At 43.8% G+C, this 15,798-nt stretch overlaps 1 pseudogene; it reads left to right on the plus strand.

Moving 5' to 3' along the window:
- Positions 1 to 1,195: 1,195 nt before the first annotated feature.
- LOC149362456 (uncharacterized) overlaps positions 1,196 to 15,798 on the plus strand; it is a 30,907-nt pseudogene continuing 16,304 nt past the window's right edge.

The following is a 15,798-nucleotide window of genomic DNA, read 5'->3' on the forward strand; positions in this document are numbered from 1 at the left end:
CATGGCAATGTGCAGTGCGGGAGAAGCGCCGCATTCAGCATTACCAGCGAAGGGGATTAGACGCCTTTGTCGCTTCGGGCTTCGATCCCCAGTGCCACCGGTGATACAACGGGTACAAGCTTTCCTGGCCTGGTGCTTGTCTTATTCAGAGTGAAATGCTTGGGAAATGGGTCTTTGACCTCACCTTGAGCAAATAAAAAATACCTTATGAGATGGCGCTCTTTGGCCATAAAAATTCACTATCATCATCATCACTCTCAACGCCACTTCTAGGACGCATTATGCAGATGCACCTGATGAAAGAATACAAGAAATTGAAATCGCTAATCAAAATGGTGATACCTCGTTCACCCTGTCTGATGTCAGCCGGGCCGGGTATGTAGTAAGTATGCCTCAAATATTCTATAATGCTGATATAGACTTGTTATGTTTCAGAGATGACAGTGATCACGTAAATGTGCCTCATAAGGAGGAGAGGAAGTTTCTTGTTTTTGAGTCATGCTTAGCCTGCCCACTGTGTGCTCACCCATGCACAGCAATTGATAAGGACGTGAAAGACACATTACTTCAAGTGAAATAAATGCATGTGCATAAATCATCACGTTTCTACCTGGGCAACACAACCTATGGTCAATCGAAATGCAGCAGGCAATTTGCTGCTCTCTGCAGCAGTTTTCTACTCTGGATGCAATACTTAAAGTTCTTTAGAGCTGTTAGGAGTATAGGTGTTGCCTGCAGCAGCGACCGCATGCACTTTCAAGTGCAGAAAGCATTTCTCATTCTTGCAGCCACTAAGGTATGTGACCTGGCCTGTCTGACTAGGTCATATATAAGTAACTTCAGAACATTTGTAATGTAAATAAGTTCAGAAACTTATTTTCCACTTTTGAGCTTTGGATGCAGCAACAGAACACCCTTTTTCAAGAATCTGCCGGCTGTTCACTGCGTGTTGCTGGTGATGGTAGGGCCGATTCCCCTGGACACTGTGCTAAGTATGGCACGTACTCACTTGTTGACATAGATGCAACAAGGTGCTATATGTTGAGACTGTCCAGGTAGTCATTTCTTTAATATAAAACAACAGCATGTACGTGAAAATTCAGCAAGTTCGGCTGATCAGGATACTGATGACTGTCTACGGTTGGCTTCATATTGCTTTTTTCTGCACTCAAATGAAACAAAAGGCAGTACTTATATGGAACTAGAAGGCCTCAAGAGGACACTTCGCATATGTGAAACGAATGGTCTTCAGATTTCCACGGTGGTGACAGACCATCACCTGCAGGTCAAGGCATTCACATCTCGAAAGACCTACATAGAGCACAGCTTTGACTGCTGGCACATTGCCAAGAGTGAGTTCACTTGGACTGAATTTTGTTCAGAGATCTATCTATTAGTGTTTAACTGGTGCTCCTTTTTTGTGAAGTGCTCAAGAAGAATTTTGATGGAAAAACTTCAAAAGTTTCACGAATTGACACCGTGGATCCCTGCCTTCATCAACCATCTCTACTGGTGTGCAATGTCGAGCCAGGAACAGCCTGACCTCAATTTGGCAAAGTGGTGCACCCTTGTGCGCCAGGTCGTCAATATTCATGACCATGAAAACGACCTCTATCCGAAATGCCAGCATGTTCCACTGGCTAACGAGAAGTGGCTAGAAGAAGGTATGCTCCTTTGCCTGTTTTTTGTCATTCCTTCTTGTGTGTTACCTTTCAACACATTCCTTTAGGCTCGCCGGCACACCAAAAATTGAAAGCCATAATCCTGAACAAGGCACTGTTGAAGGACATTCCTCGGTTATCTACCACCGTACAAACTTTTGCCGCCGAGTGCTACCACAGCACAATAATGAAGTTTGCACCAAAGAGCACTCATTTTGGATATGAAAGCATGGTAGCAATGTAAAGTATGTTCCATGCACAGACTGTTTCAGTTGCCTGTTGTGATCTGCTCATATTTTTCTTGGCCTCCTTGCAGGACGCATCTTGCTGCACTCCATTATAATGAGAACAGTGCAAGGCAGCAAGCAAGCACCAGGAGCGGAAGCAAGAGGTGGATAGTCAAGTATCCGAAAGCAAAGAAGGCTGCTGTTGTCGCACCAGTGAAGGAAGCTTGTACATATGGTGTTTACCTGTATTTTTTTAATACTGCGTGACTTACTGTGCTTTTTTTTTAAATTTTGAGATTTTGTTTCAGTATCCCTTTAAGGAATGGTAGCTTCACACCAAAGGACAGCAGGGCTTCTGAGCCAGTCAACTGCAAACGGACTGCATGTGACTGTGACAAGTGTGTTGTCATTACTTAAGTACCTCTCCGAGGAAGTGGGTTTTAAGTACCTCCTGTCCAGCAGGACAAGCCAGGACCCTGCAAAGCACCTTTTTGGCATTGCGCAACAACCTTCTGGCTGCAATGAGCACCCAACGCCACTACAGTTTATTGTCACTGTAAACTGTTCAGCTTTCGGTAGCCTTGCACTTTCTGTGTCAAAAGGGAATTGGGTGTTCTTAGTGAATTGTTAGGCCCAGATGCTGCTGGGCAAAGCACTTCTACTAGGAACCAGCAAATGGTCAATAAGTGCCTTGATGCAGGAAACACAGAGGCAGCAGAGGCGATGCTGTTGAAGGCACCCCCAGATAATTCAGGATATGTTGTGGCATCAAGCAACAGCCGGCTTATGTCACACTAAAGTGTATTTTTAAGACAAGTTGCAGGAACTGCCTCCGTATGCTGTTGATCAGCAGTGTGACGTGTGGTCCGAAGCACTATGGTCCACCAAAGCAGTTAAGCACCAAAGTTGCACGAGTCCACGGCCGCCCGACCACATGGCATGGTAACTACTACAGCTATTACATCTTAAGCTACATTCTACTGGTGTCAGTAAATGATGCCAGCCTAAAAAGCATGCTAGAAAGGACGAACGCATTTTTTTTGCATTTTTATTACCACATTGCAAATAATTTCATAGTTTTTTATTTCGCTACGAAAGTAGTTTAGCGTAACAAAAAATTTAAGAGCTTCACGTTAAATATTTCGATAGTTGTTCCACTGCATTGTAAAGTGCCCCTAGGTGCTGCCTCAGTAGCAACAATCCACTAAAGAAATACCGGAAGCACATGGCCTGCTGGCCCACATATTTCGCATGTGTTTGCTGGTAGTGGTACGACGTGGTGGTGCCGTCCAGTGTTGCAGTACACGATTCAGGCCTGCGCAGCACTTTTGTCTCGTGGCGTCAATGCAACAGGCTAAAGGTGTCGCCTCACGACTTACTGCCCTGGAGATCTAGTTCAGATCCCACAGTAATGCTTCCTTTGCTGAAACCTTTGTTTTTGTTTGAGACATGTACGCAATTGTCGAATTCAGAGACTCGCAAGGAGTTGTCCCATGCACTTGGGTGGACGGTGATAAATGTTTGTGGCCAGATATGGCTAGTGACAAAGCCGCAAGATTGGTGTGCCGCGGACAGCCGCCTACCCCGGACTTCCTTGAATATTTGGCTTGCATGAAAGGAATATTCCGTAAGTATGTATCGTTTTCTTCTAAAATACATCAGAGCCCAAGCTTGTCTTTCATGATTTATCCCAGGAACATATGACGAAGGGAGGAAGAAACTAGACCTTGCACGGTTCACTTCCAATTTGTCTGCGGACAAGACCCCAACTCCAAAGCGCAGGCATATTGTGCGGCCACACCGGCTCCGAAGCAATTAGGACTCGAGTTCTGACTGTAACGACTTTCCCGTCGCACTCCTGGGGCTGTTAGACCCTAATAGCACGTGCAAGTGTCGTTTTCAATATTTACAGTTTGTGCATGTTTGCCGCATGTTTCGTTCATTTACAGACTCGCACGGTCAGCTAAATGATCCTCCTCATCGCATAGCAGTGACTTTGAACGCTGTATGGCATTAAGAGGTTTCACATGCAAAAAAAAAAAAAGCCATGCACCTCAGTATGCCTGATTTCCCAAGTTTCATTTTTCTAGAAATACTTCTGTGTTCACCCCTACTTTTCAAGTATGTGAATGCTGAAATCGCTGCATAGTCATGTGCTGCTGATCTGTACACGCTGACAAGGGTGATAATCATGAGTAGCTAGCTGAAATGTGGCTCTCATAGTACTTTCATTTTACAAGCTGCATTTATTCCTCTGTGGTCAGCCCCTTGGCAGGGAAGGACTACAAAGGAACTGGCTGCCTTGGAAGAACCTGGTAATCATATTTAAACTAAACTACAATTTGTTTTTACTTTTGTGTTGTTTGGTTTTCAATTTATTGTGCATTTATACCCAGCCAACGATGTGACCTGCAGTGGCAGGTCCCTCAGGGTACTCTGGCTCGGTAGACGAGCACCTAAGCCACTCGTGCCAGATGTGCATTTAGGTAGGATGGTGCTGCCCAAAGTTATCCAAAGTTAAATCAAAAACCGAATGGGAGCTCCAGAGTTATTTATCCATTGTCTGCATTGCTAACTGTTTTGTCTCCTTATGCAGTGCTCCATGTGCCATCCAGTGTGCCAGAACCTGTGAACCTGAAACCGACTGTGGCAAATGGCATAAACTGCTGTAAACTATCTTTTGCTGAAGCTCAATAACCACATATGTTCAAGTTTTCAGACTTTTAAACGACTGTCATTCTTTTTCCTTACAGGTGGTGCAGAAGGCTGCGTGAGAAGCCTTGGGTTTTCTGGTGAGTTCTGTTGCTTGATGAAGGAAATTTTGGCATTTTAACCTGTTTCCTTGTACTTGCAGACTTTCAACGAAGAGTCCTGACCAATTTCGCAATAATCAGGCATACACAGGCAGAAATCCTAGAAGCCATTTCGGCAATAAGGGAAGCTGGACTGGCGAGCCAGGAACAAGATACTGCTGAAATGGTGCTGAAACAGCTGCTCGACTCAGTAGAGGTGTTGAAGGCCTTTGATGAAGGCCTAACGCCTGCTATGAGCAGTGCCTTGGTAACTGACTGCTTTTGAGTATAGCAAGTGTCTGTTATAAATTTGATACATTAAGGCTTGTTCACACTCGCATTACCAGAAATAGCCAACAAAGATAGATCTATTTTTATTTTATTGATTGCACCTTTCCTTATCTTGATTCTGCAGTAGTTTATGATGTGTGCTCAAGCAGGTGCTCAAAGCCATTACAAGGTGAAAGGAGTTGATGAGATTGCCAACTCTGCAACTACACTATTAATGTTGTGTCCATGCACTACTAATTACTAGTGGAGACGTTGCTATGATACATTCATTACTCCATGCACTAATAACTATGTGAAGGCCACGCAAAAGCATCCTCTAATTATTAGTGGTTGCAATGCAGGTAAAGTGTCAGTTAAGAGTGCTGGTCTACTGGTTTCGTGTACACCTTTCATTTCTGCATGCAGCTGCACTTTTAGACCACCTGCCTATGTATTTTGTGAACTATCCTGTGTGGTTACCAAGAACTGGATGCTCTCTTTCAGGTCTCTGAGCTGAAGTGCTTTGGCACAAAGACAGTTCCTCTAACCGTAAACGGAATGCTGGGACATGTGATGAATGATAATACTGCAGCACAATTCTCAATTCATGGCCGTAAGGGCAAAGAGCAGTTTGATGCTCTGAAACTTCGATGCGATATTTCAAATATACAAAAACACCACTAACGAAACCTACAGGCATAGTATTTACTTGTGGGTCTGGCTCTGAACATCTGTTGCAGACCTGGCCATCCAGTCTATGCTTTATGCTTTCAGATGCCGTCAGAAATCCTTCTGACGGCACTATAACAGGGAGGCCACACATGACGATGTGGACAGTGCCATTAAAGAGTGGCTGCGCCGAGTGAAGAAGCGGTGTGACGGCAAGAAGTAGTCAGCTGCTATAATTTGAAGGACTATTGACACCTTATTTTAGTCTGAGGGTGGCGGTAGGAAGGTCGGCAACTCCCTAGCTAGGGGCTGTGCACCAACCTGGTAGCGGGTAAATATTCTTAACGAATCTGCGTGCCATTAAGAGTTGAGAAACTGCTCATGAAGAATGTTTTCTACTAATGTCTATGGACAGCTTGCGCTTGTTCAGCACAGTGTAAATTAAGTGAACAATTCACACTGGTGAATTGCAACAATTCGCAAATGTGTGCGCCTCCTCCATCGATGCATTATCGCCGGTACCTCAACTACCACCACGCACACAAAGAGATTCAGCAATCGGCTGAAGGTAGTAGAACTATACTCACGTTCATTTTGTCCCCAGCGGCTGCTCTTCATAGACATCTTTAATTGCCAGTCCGCGCAGTAAAATTCAAGACTGCTGAAAGCTACTTTGCTAATGAACCGGGAATAGCCAGCCTTTCTAATTATACAACTGAAAGCTCGCAGTGACCGACGTTGGCTTTGACAGTCTGGGGCCGGCGTTATTGCGACCGGGTGAGAATAACGGAAATCCAAGCCAAAGCGTTATTGCGACCCGGTGGAAATAACGAAAAGCCAGCCCAAAGCGTTATTTTCACCCATGGATTGCCTTGGCTTCGTTTATTGTTGTCGGACGGGTTTTGAACCGCCATTTTTGCATCGTTTGCTTGTTTGGTCAGCCTCTGTCCATGCCTGGACGCGTGATTTCGGGGTCGCGCTTCCATTTTAGGCGGTGTGGTAAAGTTTCCTATGGTCATGCATCCTATGGCATTTTCCTATGGCATTTTGCATCATTCCCACCATGTATATGTGACCTTGACTTTTGCGTGACGCGTTGTGATCGCTGGATTCGTTGTGAAAGGACTCTTCTGTGCTTGCGTTGTTTGGGTGCTCGCGCTTGTGCAGTGCCTTCGAGGACGCTCCACCTTTCTCCGGAAAGTCTTGTTATAATTAATCGACATGAATATGTGCGCTCATTTGTTTCGAGCATTCAACCTGATTTGCGCAGAGGATATGCATGTTAATAATGTGAATTCAATACAACGTGGGGCCAGGGTCATAAATACGATCCAGGCACGGTGGTTTTGCAGTCCCTGAGGCATTCGTCAGTTGAAGCGAGCAGTGGTTCCGTATCTACAAGGTCGTCCACCCGTAGCACGCTAGTGCGTGGCCCCACTGTGGAGGGCCACTGTGTCCGGCACGGCCGCTCATCGCAGCCAAGTGGCGCAGGAGAAGTTGGACCTGGACGTGGTGCTTCACGTCATCTACCACTTCGCTTCGATGCGCGGCCGTGTCGTGCGCAGTGGCCCTCCAGAGTGGGGCCACGCACTAGCGTGTTCGTTCTAAGAGTGGACGACCCTGTACATTCTAGACGAAGGGCAGGAGTTTTCAAAACGCACCAGGTGAATATTGCCCACGTGCTATAACTGGTAAATTGCGCGGGGATTGTGCAAATGTTGAAGATGCTCTGCCTCGTTCGAAGTTCCCTGGAATCGTTTACCTTGCGACGATTAATTCGGTCTACGTAGGGGGAGACAGCTAGAAACATACCCAGGCGGCTGAAAGAGCATCGCAGTGATGTCAGCAGGAATCGAACAGTTGCTGTGGCAGAACATGCACAACCAGGGCGCGAAATTGCTTGGGAGAATGTGGAAATCTTTGCCACTGAAAGAAATTTGTAAGTGTGGCTGCACCTGGAATCCTTTATAATATAGATGATGCTGAAGACAGTCATCAGAACAAAGGGAAACAAACCTTCACCAGGCTTATGCAAAGTCATTGCCCTGATTAGTTAAGGAGCTGCTTTTTCATGACCGGTCTTTCATTTTGGACGAGCAATCTGTTAGGGTTCTGAAATGTCAATCAATGTGTTCGACATGGTCAGTGACCAAAGTTTCATTCTACTATTAAGGCAAAATGGAAACCACGACAAAGTGTGCCCTATGCACCGAAGCTAACAGCAGTTGTGCCCTAAGCCCACAATATATTCCACAGTTAACATCAAAAAGTTGGCCTGAATCCTTAATTGTTTTGTACCACTTCTCTCAAGCGGTCTTGCCTGAATCCACGCACATTTTGTGTTAGGAAGCTTGGGTGTCAGAAAAGACATTCCAGACAATTGGTGTACTGCAGTGGTGTTCTGTGGGAATACTTAATTCTGTCAGTAGGTCATGCTAGATGGCGTGGCAATGGAGTATACCCCCCCCCCCCCCTTAAGACACATTCATTTACCTATGAGATTGAACGTCTTTTAAGAGATTAGGGTACCGGTTATAATAGCACAGACATGATGGCATGTGAACAACTTTCATAACTGGCTTGTCTTTTGAATTTCTTATTGAATTGCAGTATTGCTTTGCATTGAAGCCATACTAATAATGATTCATTTCTTCCTGTGTACAGTGCTTCAGCCAGGAAATAAATTGATTGGTTGCAGCTCATTTCCCATGTTTTCATTCTTTCTTTGTGTGCTTAAACTACTCAAACTGATATGATATGCTTTCTTCAATTCTAAGCCAACTTTCTCAATAATAACTCACCTTGTAAGCAATGCATATAAGCAGAAGTAATTTACAAGGCACATTTCATTTGTCCGTAGGTGTCGCAAATACTCAAAATTGGCAACTTGGTATTGGTTAGCAGCAAGGAAAACCTTTTTTTCATTGTAATAAATCTTGCTACTGTGTAGATATTTGTGTATGTTAGTTGCTGTTGAAATGAGGTCCTCGACGTGAGCATGGTCGGCCGTAATTTCATGGCACTTTGTGCACTGCCAACTTCATGCTTCTGCTAACAAGGTTTTTTGAAGTGCTGTTCAAAGAGCTGGGATCGTGTATTGTTGGGACCAGCTTAGCGAGAACCGCTGGAACTTGCGTGTTGTGTTGGGTTTATTGGCGCATAAGCAGCTAAGGCTATCATGCGCCAAGAACAAGGTATGGAAAAAATATGTTTGAGCAGAGTTTGAAAACAAAGTGGATAAAAACGGTGGTGTAAAGGGCCTAAAAGTTATTTTTACTAAGTAGCTGATGAAATACAAGAATTAAAAAAAAATGTCTGATAGCAGAAACCTTTAAAGGTTGGGTTACCTCCGCAGACATCCTTGGCTCGGCAAGGATTTCAAGGCTCCCAACAGCTCAGATAAAGACCTCAGCCTCCTTCTCGTGATTGAGAAAGTGGCTGAGGTGTATAATTGTATGTAGCGAAGCACAGGGTGAGTAGATTAGAGTTGATGAAGAATACTGGCTTCCCTTAAAAAGCTAAAAACATTGGGTATACCGACAAGTGCATCTTCGCCTAAAATCAATGCTGGATGAAAAGGAATGTGTTCTTTGTAAAAGGTAGTAAAATGTTTTTTTCTTAGTGATTCAAGTTCTGTACATGAGAATAATATGTGGTTTACTGTTAGTTCATCTCCGCACTTTTCACAAACAGGTTTGTCTTCTTTTGTAAGTAGGAAGTTGTGTGTGAGATGTGTGTGTCCAATACGGAGACGGCATAAAATAACTTCGATGAAACGTTCTTGGTGGGAGCATGACTTCCATTCTTCTATAAATGGTTTTACTAAGTGGAGCTTATTATTTCGTTCAATATTCCATTGCGACTGCCATTTATTTCTTAGCTTGCACTGTACCAACTTCATACAGTCATTGTAGGGGATGTTCACTTTCTTTATTTCTTTGTTGCGAGCTTTCGCAGCACATTCATCCGCCTTCTCATTGCCAGTGATTCCAATGTGGCTGGGAACCCAGCAAAATTTTATGTCTTGTCCCTGTATTGTGGCGCTCGTTATGTTGTGTATGATATTACCAATTAGTGGTGTCACTGCATTTCTATGGTGAAGTGAGGTTAGTATGCTCAGAGAATCAGTGTAAATGATACTGCTCTGAATGTTCTCATTTATTATTTTTTCTATAGCCACCAGACTGCGTAACCCTCGGCGGTGAAAATGGATGCACACTCAGGTAGCCGTACTATTTTTTCCCAATTATTCTGAACTACAGCACTTCCCACGTAGTGCGCCGATTTTGATCCATCGGTATAAAATGCTTCGTATTCTCTGTATTTTTCCTTGAGTGCTAAATATTCTTGTAATATCTGTTCATGTGGTGTATGTTTTTTCCGAAATTGTGTTAATGTGAAGTCACACACAGATGGTAGGCAGTACCAAGGCGGGAGTGGATCAGGTTTGCGGGCAATATTTGGTAATATGTTCATTATGTCTAGTTCTTGGCATTTCTCTTCAAAGCGGAGAAGAAGTGGTCTGATTGCTAGAGGTTTGTTGGTAAATAGTGTTCGAGATGAACACTTTGTAACGAGTGGGTAACAGATGTGTTTAGGCTGGGAACGGATCTTTAAGATGTATGAGCATGAGAGCATTGTTCGTCTGTCTGCAAGTGGTGGTTCATTGGTTTCTACGTAAAGGCTTTTTATGGGTGATGTCCTGTAAGCACCAGGTGAAAGACGCAAACCCATATTGTGCACAGGGTCCAGTCGCTTCAAGTACGACGGCCTTGCTGATCCATACACTATGCTGCCATAATCTAAAACGGAACGTACTACAGAGCGATAAATCTGTAAAAGGCATACCCGATCAGAACCCCAGTGTTTGCGTGAAAGGACTTTAAGTATGTTCAGTGATAGCGACGCTTTCTTCTTTAGTGCGTTTATGTGAGGCAGGAAAGTAAGCTTTTTATCGAAGGTGATGCCTAGAAATTTGTGTTCCTTTTTTAAAGGCAGTGTGGTTTGGTTTAGGTGTAATGTGGGATCTGTGTGCAAGCCTCGCTTGAGTGAAAAAAGTAAGGCTACTGTTTTCTGTGGTGAGAACTGGAAACCATTCTTTTCTGCCCATGTTGCCAGTTTGTTGATTGTAAGTTGTACTTGTCTTTCACATGTAGATATATTGGAAGATGTGCACGCTATCTGAAGATCGTCAACATAGACTGAATATGTTATGGACCTTGGTATTATTTTGTTAAGAGAATTCATTTTTACAATAAAGAGTTGTGCTTAAAATACACCCTTGAGGCACTCCATTTTCCTGAATAAAGTCCCTTGAAAGGGTTGAGCCTAGACGGACATTAAATGAACGGTTAGATAAAAAGTCTTTAATGGAGTTCAGCATTCTGCCACGGATGCCAAGTTCAGCTAAGTCCTGGAGGATCCCGAACCTCCAGGTAGTATCATATGCTTTTTCTAAATCAAAAAAGACGCTAAGACAGTGTTGCTTGTGTATAAAAGCTTCTCTGACAGTATTTTCAAGGCGGACTAGGTGGTCTGTAGTGCAGCATCCCTTTTTAAATCCACACTGATGGATATCAAGAAGTTCACCAGATTGAAGAACAAAGGTTAGTCTTATATTTAGGACACTTTCGAAGGATTTGGCAAGGCAACTAGTCAGGGCTATGGGTCTATAACTGCTAGGAGAAGTTGGGGGTTTACTAGGCTTAAGAAGCGGTACAATAATAGCTTTCTTCCAGACTTCCGGTATTTTCCCAGACATGAATATTGTGTTAAAGAATCTTAAAAGTGCGTTCACGGCTGGCTCGGAAAGATGCGCAAGCATTTCATAGTGTATTTCGTCGGGTCCTGGAGCAGTTTTTTTGCCGGCAGATAGTACTTTATTGATTTCTTGGAGGGTAATTAGACAATTGTATTTTTCATTTGTGCCTCCACTTGTTGGGAGCCTCTGTTTTTCAGCTGTGTGTTTGTATTTTAAAAAAGACTGTGTATAGTGTGATGAACTTGAAACTGCTGCGAAATGTTCCCCCAATATGTCTGCCTGTTCCCCTATGCTTGTTTGTGTGCCAGGTGTTGTCAATAAAGGAATTGTGAACGGTGAAAAATTTCCATTTAATTTTCGCACATGTTCCCACATTTTTTTAGATGTGGTGTGACTGTTTATAGAAGAGACGTAAGTTTGCCATGATTTTTTCTCGGCACTACGACGGACGTACCGAGCTTTAGCTCTTGCTTTTTTAAAATTTATGAGATTCTCATGAGTCGGATACCTGCGAAATTTACCCCAAGCTCTGTTTTGTAATTTTTTGCTTCCTTGCAGTCTTTTGTCCACCATATTTTATGATTTTGTTGCACCACTCCTGATGACTGTGGAATAGCTGTGAGTGCGGCAGTTATGATACAATTAGTGAACTTTTCATTTATCTGGTCGATGGAGAGATTATCTAAAAGTATATTTTCTAAATTTGCCTTTTCTTTAAAAAGTGACCAGTCGGCGAGGTGAAGCTTCCAGCGCCGTGGCCTTGTGGGGATTATTTCCGGTGGGGATGCTAAAGTGATTAGTATAGGGAGGTGGTCACTGCTATATGGGTTGTCAATGATATCCCATTTAAAATCATTAAAAACAGAAGGTGAGCTAAATGACAAGTCTAAAAAGGACATTTTCCCCGAGGTAGGGGAGCAGTAGGTGGCTTTTCCTGTATTTAAAAGACATACATTGTTTGTGATGATAAAATCTTCGATTATTTGACCCTTAGAGTCACAGCGCTCGCTTCCCCAAAAAGGGGAGTGAGCGTTGAAGTCCCCAACTACTAGATACGGTTCTGGAAGTTCATTGATCAGTTCTTGTAAATCGTGGACTGTTAATGTAAAATGTGGAGGAATATATACAGAACAGATAGAAATTGTTTTATGGCTGACGACACTGACCGCAACGGCTTCAAGTTTTGTTTTGAGTGTGATTTCTCGAGCAGGGACGCCGCTTTGCATGACAATCGCAACGCCTCCAGATAGTCTATTTGCGTGCTCACGATCGTGTCTAAAAGTTTTATAATGTTTCAGGATATTTGTATGTTGTGGACCTAGATTTGTTTCTTGAAGACATAAGACTACGGGCGAGATTGACCCTAGGATATCTTTTATGTCATTGTAGTTCCTCAACATTCCTCTACAGTTCCACTGAACTAGAAAAGCCATATTTATGTTTGGGATAGGAACGATTGGGAGTTTACTTATTTTCTGGGGCCGTTATAGTGGCCCTGCCTTTTTTCCGCTCAAGAGAGCTGTTCCGCCGCTCTAAAGCAGGCGGACTGTGGGATACGTCCATCACCTCGCGACAGGTGCTGGACGACCGCGGGGAAGCCGCGCGTGTGTGAGTGTCAGGTCTCCCCCGACGGGGGGAGGTCCTGCGGGATGTCGACCCATGGGCCGGCACTCCCTGGCTTGGAGTTGGCAGAGCAGCTTTCGCTGTCCCTGCCTGGGGCGTGGGTGGCCCTGCTACAGGCACAGTGACACTGGCCTCGGCAGGTGCCGGAGTGCTGTGTGGTGCTACGCCCCTGCGCACCACATCAGCGAAGTTTGGTTTTGCTGAGAAGGAGAATGTATTTGTAACTGCAAAACGCCTTCTGGCTTCTTTAAATGAAATGTTTTCTTTTGTCTTTATGGTAATGATTTCTTTCTCTTTTTTCCAGGACGGACACGCCCTGGAGTACGCAGCATGGTCTGCTTCGCAATTTGCGCAGCGTAGTGCTGCGTCACATTCCTCAGACTGGTGGTCCTTTGATGCGCATTTCGCGCAGGTTTTGCGGCCGCGGCAGCTCTGCGAGCCATGGCCAAACTTCTGGCAATTGAAACAGCGACGGGGGTTGGGTATGTAGTGTCTTACGTTGACTTTCAGGTACCCTACTTCGATTGTTTCGGGTAAGCTGCTGGTGTTAAATGTAGGGACCATGTGTTTGGTGTCTATTTCCTTGTTATCCTTGCGGATTTTGATCCTGTGGACGTCTATTACATTTTGTTCGGATAGTCCTTGAAGCATTTCGGTTTCTGTTAGGTGGATAAAGTCAGCTTCGGAGATAACGCCTTTGACTGAGTTGAGGGATCGGTGGGGAGTCACGGAGACAGAGATGTCCCCTATGGAATCGATGTTTGCAAGTTTCGAGCACTGGATGCTCTCGCGTAGTTCGAGGAGTAGGTCGCCGCTTGACATTTTGGATACCTTGTAGCCAGGCCCTAGGGTATCTGTTAGGCATTTGGTGACAAGAAATGGGGATATGATTCGGGCTTGCTTTTGTGTTGTTGTGTTGTGTTGGGTTTAGTGGCGCATAAGCATCTAAGGCTATCATGCGCCAAGCTCAAGGTGTATGAAAAATTGATTTCTGTAGCATTTTACTAAAAAGCGAAAAAAATCGATGGTGTAAAGAGCCTAAAAATTGATTTGCTGCTACACTGTATTGCTGGAATAAAAATTTTGGAAATGTGAGAATTAAACCTTTAAAAGAAGGTCGAGTAACCTCAGTGGCAATCCTTGGCTGGGCAAGGATCCCGAGGCTCCCAACCATTCAAGTAAAAACCTCAGCATTCTTCTCGGGAATGAGAAGACGACTGAGGTGTATAAAAAGTGGAGCAAAGCTCTGAACTAGAAATTAAAGTCTGTCGAGAAAACCTGCTTCTCTTAAAAAGCTAAAAACACACGATATGTTAACAATTGCATTGTCGCTTAAAATCAGTGCAGGGTGAAAAGGAATGCGTTCATTGTAAAATTGAGTGAAGTACTTTTTTCTTATTTTTTCAAGTTTCACACATGAGAATAAAATGTGATTAATTGTAAGTTCGTCTCCACATTTTTCGCACACTGGTTTTTCTTGTTTTGCAAGCAGGAAGCTGTGTGTAATGTGTGTGTGTCCGATTCGCAGACGGCATAAAATCACTTCGATAAAACGCTCCTGATGCCCGCAGGTCTTCCACTCACCAAGGACAGGCTTTACTAAATGTAGCTTGTTGTTAAGTTCGTTGTCCCAAGAGGCCTGCCATTTTCCTCCAAGTTTATTTTTTACTAGTTTCATGCAGTCGTTATAAGGTATATCTACTTGTTTTATTTGTACATTACTAGCACGTGCGGCACATGCATCAGCCCTTTCATTCCCCATGATTCCCACATGACTAGGGACCCAGCAGAACTTTATTACAAGTCTTTGTGTGTCTGCTTTAATTATGTTATGTATTATGTCTCCTATTATAGGCTGAACTGCATTTCTGGAGTTGAGTGCTGTAATTACGCTGAGTGAGTCGGTGTAGATGACACTATTTGGAATATTTTTCGTGATTATTTCTTTAACTGCCACAGCAATGGCATAACTTTCTGCTGTGAAAACTGATGCGCACTCAGGTAGCCTAACTATTTTTTCTTCTTTTTCATGTATTACTGCACTCCCAACATAGTGTGCGGTTTTAGAGCCATCTGTGTAAAATTCTGTGAAGTTGTCGTACTTTTCTTTTAATGCCAAGAACTCCTGCAATATATATTCTTGTGGACTTCGATTTTTGTGTATGTGGGTCAACGTAAGATCACATACTGAGGGAAAGATGAACCAAGGTGGCAGTGGGCGGGGTCTCGGGGCAATATTGGGCAGTGTGTCCAGTACACCTAATTCTTCACATATTTCTTCAAAACGGAGGAGTAGTGGTCTGATTGCTTGTGGTTTGTTGTTAAAGAGTTGTCTGGATTGGCATTTTGTAACTATGGGGTAGCACAGATGCTTTGGCAATGAACGTGTTTTTAGTACATATGCAGATGTCAGTATAGCTCTTCTATTTGTAAGGGAGGGTTCATTTGTTTCGACATAGAGACTGTTTATGGGGGATGTTCTGTAAGCGCCAGTTGAGAGACGTAAACCGAGGTTATGCACGGGGTCCAGTCGTTTTAGGTATGATGGTCTCGCTGACCCATACACGATGCACCCGTAATCTAGACAGGATCGTACTAGAGCACGGTAAATGTGCAAAAGGCATGCCCTGTCGGACCCCCACCGTTTACGTGAAAGCACCTTCAGAACATTTAAGGATCGGGAAGCTTTCTTTTTCAGGTTGTTAATGTGTGGAAGGAATGTTAGCTTTTTATCAAAAATTATACCTAGGAATTTGTGCTGTTCATTTACCGGTAATTCTGTTTCCTTTAGGTGG

Source organism: Amblyomma mixtum, chromosome 2 (assembly GCF_055824585.1).
Source record: "Amblyomma mixtum isolate Tamu chromosome 2, ASM5582458v1, whole genome shotgun sequence".
Lineage (NCBI taxonomy): Eukaryota > Metazoa > Arthropoda > Arachnida > Ixodida > Ixodidae > Amblyomma > Amblyomma mixtum.